The sequence below is a fragment of the Rana temporaria genome, chromosome 6 (genome assembly GCF_905171775.1).
Source record: "Rana temporaria chromosome 6, aRanTem1.1, whole genome shotgun sequence".
Classification (NCBI taxonomy): Eukaryota; Metazoa; Chordata; class Amphibia; order Anura; family Ranidae; genus Rana; species Rana temporaria.
In genome coordinates this window covers 149,135,667-149,142,476 of record NC_053494.1, presented here as the reverse complement: position 1 = coordinate 149,142,476, position 6,810 = coordinate 149,135,667, and the positions used below count along the sequence as shown (strand labels likewise).

The 6,810-nt window shown below is 53.8% G+C and overlaps 1 non-coding gene across 1 annotated transcript; it reads right to left on the bottom strand.

Moving 5' to 3' along the window:
• Positions 1-5,325: 5,325 nt before the first annotated feature.
• Positions 5,326-5,397, bottom strand: TRNAR-UCU. Its single transcript has one exon. It is a non-coding gene; the product is annotated as a tRNA-Arg (tRNA).
• Between the last annotated feature and the right edge of the window lie 1,413 nt (positions 5,398-6,810).

Below are 6,810 nucleotides of genomic sequence, written 5' to 3'. Positions count from 1 at the left end.
AAATTTGCGAAGCCAACAAAACGTTGGACACCCTTTTTGTCCTTGGGTGCCGGCCAATCAAGGATTGCAGAGACCTTTTGAGGATCCATTTTGATACCTTCCACTGAAATTATGAGACCCAGGAACTGTATGTCCTGGCGCTCGAACTCACACTTCTCGGGTTTTGCATAAAGTCCATGCAACCGTAGGCGGCCGAGTACACACCTCACATGTTCCCGATGTTTGCTTAGAGAAGGGGAGAAGATGAGGATGTCGTCCAGGTACACAATAACAAAAAGGTCGAGGTAGTCTCTGAAGATGTCGTTCACAAAATGTTGAAATGTGGCAGGGGCGTTACAAAGCCCGAAGGGCATGACCAGATATTCAAAATGTCCGAAGCGGGTTCGGAAGGCCGTCTTCCACTCGTCTCCGTCACGAATCCGTACCAGGTTGTATGCCCCGCGGAGATCCAATTTTGTGAAGATGACTGCCGCGCCCAAGCGTTGGAATAACTCAGGTACCAAGGGTAGCGGGTACCGATTTTTAATAGTCACTTTGTTCAATTCCCTGTAATCCACACAGGGGCGGAGGGAGTGGTCTTTCTTCTCTACAAAAAAGATCCCAGCCCCTGCCGGAGAGGTGGATGGGCGAATGAACCCCTTCCTGAGATTTTCATCAATGTAAGTTTTTAGGTTCTCAAGCTCAAGTCCTGTCAAGGGGAAAATTCTCCCAAAGGGAATTTCAGCTCCTGGGAGGAGCTCTATCGGGCAGTCGTAGGCCCTATGCGGAGGAAGGGTCTCAGCTCCCTTCTTACTGAACACGTCCAGGAAGTCGTGGTATGCACTAGGGACAACTTGGCGACTTTCAGGGTCAGAGTCCATGCAGAGCAGGGGAGACGAGGAGGGTGATACTTGCAGGCAATGTTGACGACAGTAAGGAGAGTTGAGGGTAATTTCCCCAGAGATCCAGTTGATCTGTGGGTTGTGGGCTTGTAGCCACGGCATGCCTAAGATAACAGGAAATATGGGTGACTCGATAATATCTAGGCACAGAAGTTCGTGGTGGATGTCAGCAATTGATGTAGCCAGAGGCAAAGTCTCTTGGACAACCGGCCCGGATTTTAAGGCAGATCCGTCTGCAAGATGTACAGAAAGTCCAATAGTCTTAGAACGCAGAGGAATACGGTGTCTGGTGGCGAAGGACTGATCCAAGAAACCACTGCACGCTCCGGAATCAATTATAGCGTGGACCGGAATATTCCTTCCGGGGAGCTGAAAGACAACGGAGACAGCCAGATGAGTTGAGCAATTCTTGGGGAAAGCGGGTAAATGGACAGATGACAAAAAGAGGGACTTACGAAGCTTCGCCGGGCAGGATCTCACGAAATGTCCGGATTCCCCGCAGTATAGGCACAGATTATTGCTTCTTCGACGTTGGCGCTCTTCTGGGGTAAGAGATGGACGAAGGAGCCCCAGCTGCATGGGTTCCGAAGTGTCGGGTGGTGAAGAGGTCATTGGGACCGGTGGAGCTGAGTTGGCGAAGGAGGGTACTCGCGGCAACATCCAGACTGGACGTGACGGACCGGTGGTTCGTTCAGACCGGCGTTCTCTCAGGCGTCTGTCAATCTGGACTGCCAAATTAATTAAGGCGTCTAAAGTCCCAGGGACACCTACCCGAGCCAACTCGTCCTTAAGTGAATCTGAGAGGCCAAGGCGGAACTGGTAGCAAAGGGCCGAATCATTCCAGCTGGTGTCTGAGCTCCACCTTCGAAACTCAGACACATAGTCCTCTGCTGGTCTGCGACCCTGTTGGAGGGCATGTAGGGCGGCCTCAGCGGTGGCAGCTTGATGTGGATCCTCGTAAAGCAAGGACATAGCTTGAAAGAAGGTGGTTAGGGTGTCCAGGGAAGTGTTTTTTTGTTCCAGAAGGCGATGGGCCCAAGCCTGTGGTTCTCCGGATAGAAGTGAGATCACGAATCCCACCTTGGTGGCCTCCAAGGAAAAGGTCCGCGGCTGCAGGGCAAAGAACAGTTCACAGGCGTTCCGGAAGGCCCGATATTTGCTCCGATCCCCTGAAAACCGCTCCGGTGTAGGGACCTTGGGCTCTGGTGGCAACATGATCACAGAAGGTGAGGCGGCATTACCCGCGGCTGCGGCAGCGGGAGCTGGAACTGATAAGGCCTGGACGCGGTTCTCCAATCTTGTATAACCCTCTTGCAGGGTTCGGACCGCCTGGGTTAGTCCCTCAAGGTGACGGCAGAGTTCCTGCATGGGATCCACTCCCTGCGCGGGCTCGGACATGGCTGACCTGTACTGTCACGTACCTGGTTGACGAGCCCGACGTGCAAGGAGTGGCTGCCCTTGCTCCTCTGACCACGAGACCCCTGATAGAGCAGACAGGGGGCTCGGGGGTACAGAGTTGCACGAGTGCCGGTTGCAGCGCTGGTGCTGAGCTGAGAGGAGCTCCAGAGGTCCCGGACTGCGTAGGGAAGCGGGTGCAGGCTGGCGGACCCAATAGGCAGGTGGAGGTGCAGGAAGCAGACGAGGCAGCAACAGCGGGGAAGGTGTATTGTAGTCCAGTGGGGACAAGTCCCAGCAGAGGGATCCACTGATGGGTATTGGATCCGGTACAGGTGCGGAAGGCAAGCAGAGTCAAGTCCAGGCAGAGTCGGCAACAGGCGGGCAGCAGAAGGTACAGTGGGTCAGGCAGGAGAATGGTCAGGCGATCCGTAGTCAGGGCAGGCGGCAGGCAGGGAGAGACAGGTACAAGCCGGGTGATCAGGAATCAGGTATAACAGGAACAAGGATACAAGGGTCACAGGGGGCGCTGTAGACAGGTCAGCAAGAAGTGCAGGGGTCAGGATCCTTTTGAACCCAAGTTTGGCGCCAAAACGGCATCCTCACGTGCACGCGCGCTGCCGCCGCTGGTGCGCGCGCCTGTGCGCATTACGGTGCGCGAATGTGCCGCGATTGCGCTGCGATTGCGAGTGCGCGTGCCCGCGCGCGCCAAAGTGCCGCTACTGCCATCTAGTGGCCGAGATTGTTCATGACAGTACTGTGCATCTGTGTCACTGTCACGTACCACAGTTCACTTGGTCAGGATGGAAGATCCTTGGAGATGTAATTTCACCACATATGCTGCCTTGTGGGGTAGAGCAGGCGCCGCTGCACCAGTCCCAGACTGGCTGCCACATCAAGGGGAAATCCTGTCCGGCGCGGAGGAGGAGAAGATGATGGCCCCTGCCACCGCACATGACACCCGTTTGTCCAATCATCGGGCAGCCGCTGCCAATCCCTGAGCCGCAACATGGCGGCTGGAGCGCAGCGAGTGACACGGTCCATAGGAAGGAGTGACACTGGCACTGGATGCTGCGCTGCGCCCCCCTAAATTTTGCGTCCGGTGCCACGGCCCCCCCACCCACGCTACGCCAGTGGGCGGAGACAAAAGCGGCATTGTAAGCCGATATGGGTGGAGACAGAGCGTAGGTGGAGGCGGAGACAGGGCGGAGGCCAAAGTGGCAGCCTGAGACGAGTGGAGACACGGCGACGGAGGCAGAGCGGCACAGTAAGGGGAAGATGCCTGTGCTCAGACTGACAGGCCGCGCATGCGCTAATTTGCCGCGCCGCTCGCGGGACTGAGGGACTGGGATCCCAACCTGCCAAAATGAGGAGGCTGCTGTGCGGGCCACATTACAAGGTCTGGCGGGCCGGATTCGGGTGTCTGCTAAAAAAACATATATAATGTTTGGGGGGTTCTGAGTAATTTTCTAGCAAAAGAATGATGATTTGTACATGTAGGAGAGAAGTGCCAGAATATGCCTGGTATGGAGGTGGGTATAAAAGTCCAGTATTGAAGGGGTTAAGCACAGCAAGCTAAGATGCATTTAAAGCGATACACACCACTAATAATTAAAATTTCCTTCTTATAATTCAGTGCTGACCCCCCCCCCCCCATGGTGGAAGTTTCATTGCTTAACAACACCATCTTCTAATGTTGTCCATAGGGGAAATATTATGGGTGTAATATTCCTGCTGGGGGGGGGAGTATGGGTGTAATATTCCTGCTGGGGGGGTATGGGTGTAATATTCCTGCTGGGGGGAGTATGGGTGTAATATTCCTGCTGGGAGGGTATGGGTGTAATATTCCTGCTGGGGAAATATTACGGGTGTAATATTCCTGCAGGGGGGGTATGGGTGTAATATTCCTGCTGGGGGGAGTATGGGTGTAATATTCCTGCTGAGGGGGGTATGGGTGTAATATTCCTGCTGGGGGGGAGTATGGGTGTAATATTGCTGCTGGGGGGGTATGGGTGTAATATTCCTGCTGGGGGGGGTAAGGGTGTAATATTCCTGCTGGGGGGGTATGGGTGTAATATTCCTGCTAGGGGGTATGGGTGTAACATTCCTGCTGGGGGGAGTATGGTGTAATATTCCTGCTGGGGGGAGTATGGGTGTAATATTCCTGCTGGGGGGGTATGGGTGTAATATTCCTGCTGGGGGGGGTATGGGTGTAATATTCCTGCTGGGGGGGTATGGGTGTAATATTCCTGCTGGGGGGTATGGGTGTAATATTTCTGCTGGGGGGGGGGTATGGGTTTAATATTCCTGCTGGGGGGGGTATGGGTGTAATATTCCTGCTGGGGGGGAGTATGGGTGTAATATTCCTGCTGGGGGGAGTATGGGTGTAATATTCCTGCTGGGGGGGGGGTATGGGTGTAATATTCCTGCTGGGGGGGGGTTATGGGTGTAATATTCTTGCTGGGGGGGATATGGGTGTAATATTCCTGCTGGGGGGGGGTATGGGTGTAATATTTCTGCTGGGGGGGTATGGGTGTAATATTCCTGCTGGGGGGTATGGGTGTAATATTCCTGCTGGGGGGGAGTATGGGTGTAATATTCCTGCTGGGGGGGTATGGGTGTAATATTCCTGCTGGGGGGGAGTATGGGTGTAATATTCCTGCTGGGGGGAGTATGGGTGTAATATTCTTGCTGGGGGGGATATGGGTGTAATATTCCTGCTGGGGGGGTATGGGTGTAATATTCCTGCTGGGGGGGTATGGGTGTAATATTCCTGCTGTGGGGGTATGGGTGTAATATTCCTGCTGGGGGGGAGTATGGGTTTAATATTCCTGCTGGGGGGGAGTATGGGTGTAATATTCCTGCTGGGGGGAGTATGGGTGTAATATTCCTGCTGGGGGGGTATGGGTGTAATATTCCTGCTGGGGGGGGGGGTTATGGGTGTAATATTCTTGCTGGGGGGGATATGGGTGGAATATTCCTGCTACTATATACTCACCATTGACCTTGTATAGCGCTTTTCTCTCTGAGGACTCCAAGTATTGGAGATGGCGTTGGCCGGGAATCGAACCCGGGTCATCTGCTTAGAAAGCAGCTGTGCTCACCACTGCACCACCAGCGCAAAGGTAGCATGTAGTGTGGGAGGAAACCGGAGAACCCGGAGGAAACCCCCGCAAGCACAGGGAGAACATGCAAACTCCCATGCAAATAGGGTCCTGGTCAGGATTTGAACCAAGGACCCAGTGCTGCAAGGCAGAAGTGCTAACCACTAAGCCTCTGTGCTGCCCATATGCGGCCTCTGTTCTATAAGGCCCGCCCCCGCTGAGCGGGGTACATCAGTGATGTCCAATAGAGATGATGGAAAGAGAGAGAGAAAGAAAGAAAGAGGGAAAGAAGGAAGGAAAGAAAGAGAGTAGCATGTCTTTTATAGTGTGGGAGGAAACCGGAGTACCCGGAGGAAACCCACGCAAGCGCAGGGAGAACATGCAAACTCCATGCAGATAGTGTCCTGGTCAGGATTTGAGCCAAGGACCCCAGTGCTGCAAGGCTCACCACTAAGCCTCTGTGCTGCCCATATGCAGTCTCTGTTCTCTAAGTCCCGCCACCACTGAGCGGGGTACATCAGTTATATCCACTCAACTCCAGAAGAAATCCAAACTTATCCTAATCTACAATATATAACGCTCCTATAATAAAACACCCCAAATAACAATAAAGAGGGGCACAGTGGTCCCCAAATTGGCAACACAATGGAGGTAAATATTCCATTCACCCTTAGGCCTCATTCACACGGGGGGGTATGAATCCGTACCCCATGGGAGGGCCGTGTTTACCGGATCGGGGATGCACAGGTGTTCCCAGCATCCCGTGTAGGCAGTCCCATTGCTGTCATCTGTGTGGGTGCCGGTGCACGGCCCTGAACGCACCCAGGGTGCATCCGTGCAACTGCACCCACATGGATGTCCTTTTTGGGGTAAGTGCAGCCCCCACACAGGGTACAGATTCATACACCCATGTGAGTGAGGCCTGGGACTTCTCCATGAAGAACCTCACTGGTGGGAAGAGTTCTCATTTCTCCAGCAGAGTAAGCTGGAAAGTCTCCTCCCATACCGGCCTCCAGCCTCCCCTCATCGCCAGTCCAACACACGCTTCAAAAACATACCAGCCTCCAACCTCTCCTCATAGCCGTTCCAACACACGCCTCAAAAACATACCGCCTCCAAACTCTCCGTATAGGCGGTCCAACACACGCCTCAAAAACAATCCGGCCTCCAACCTCTCCAACACACGCCTTAAAAACATACCGGCCTCCAACCTCTCCCCATAGCCCGTCCAACACACGCCTCAAAAACATACCGGCCTTCAACCTCTCCTCATAGCCGGTCCAACACACGCCTCAAAAACATACCGGCCTCCAACCTCCTCTCATCGCCGGTCCAACACATGCCTCGAAAATTTGATGTCGCTCGACACTACATTGATGAAACATAATCACCTGTAAAAAAGTGACTGAGATATTGGTGGTAAACAGCCT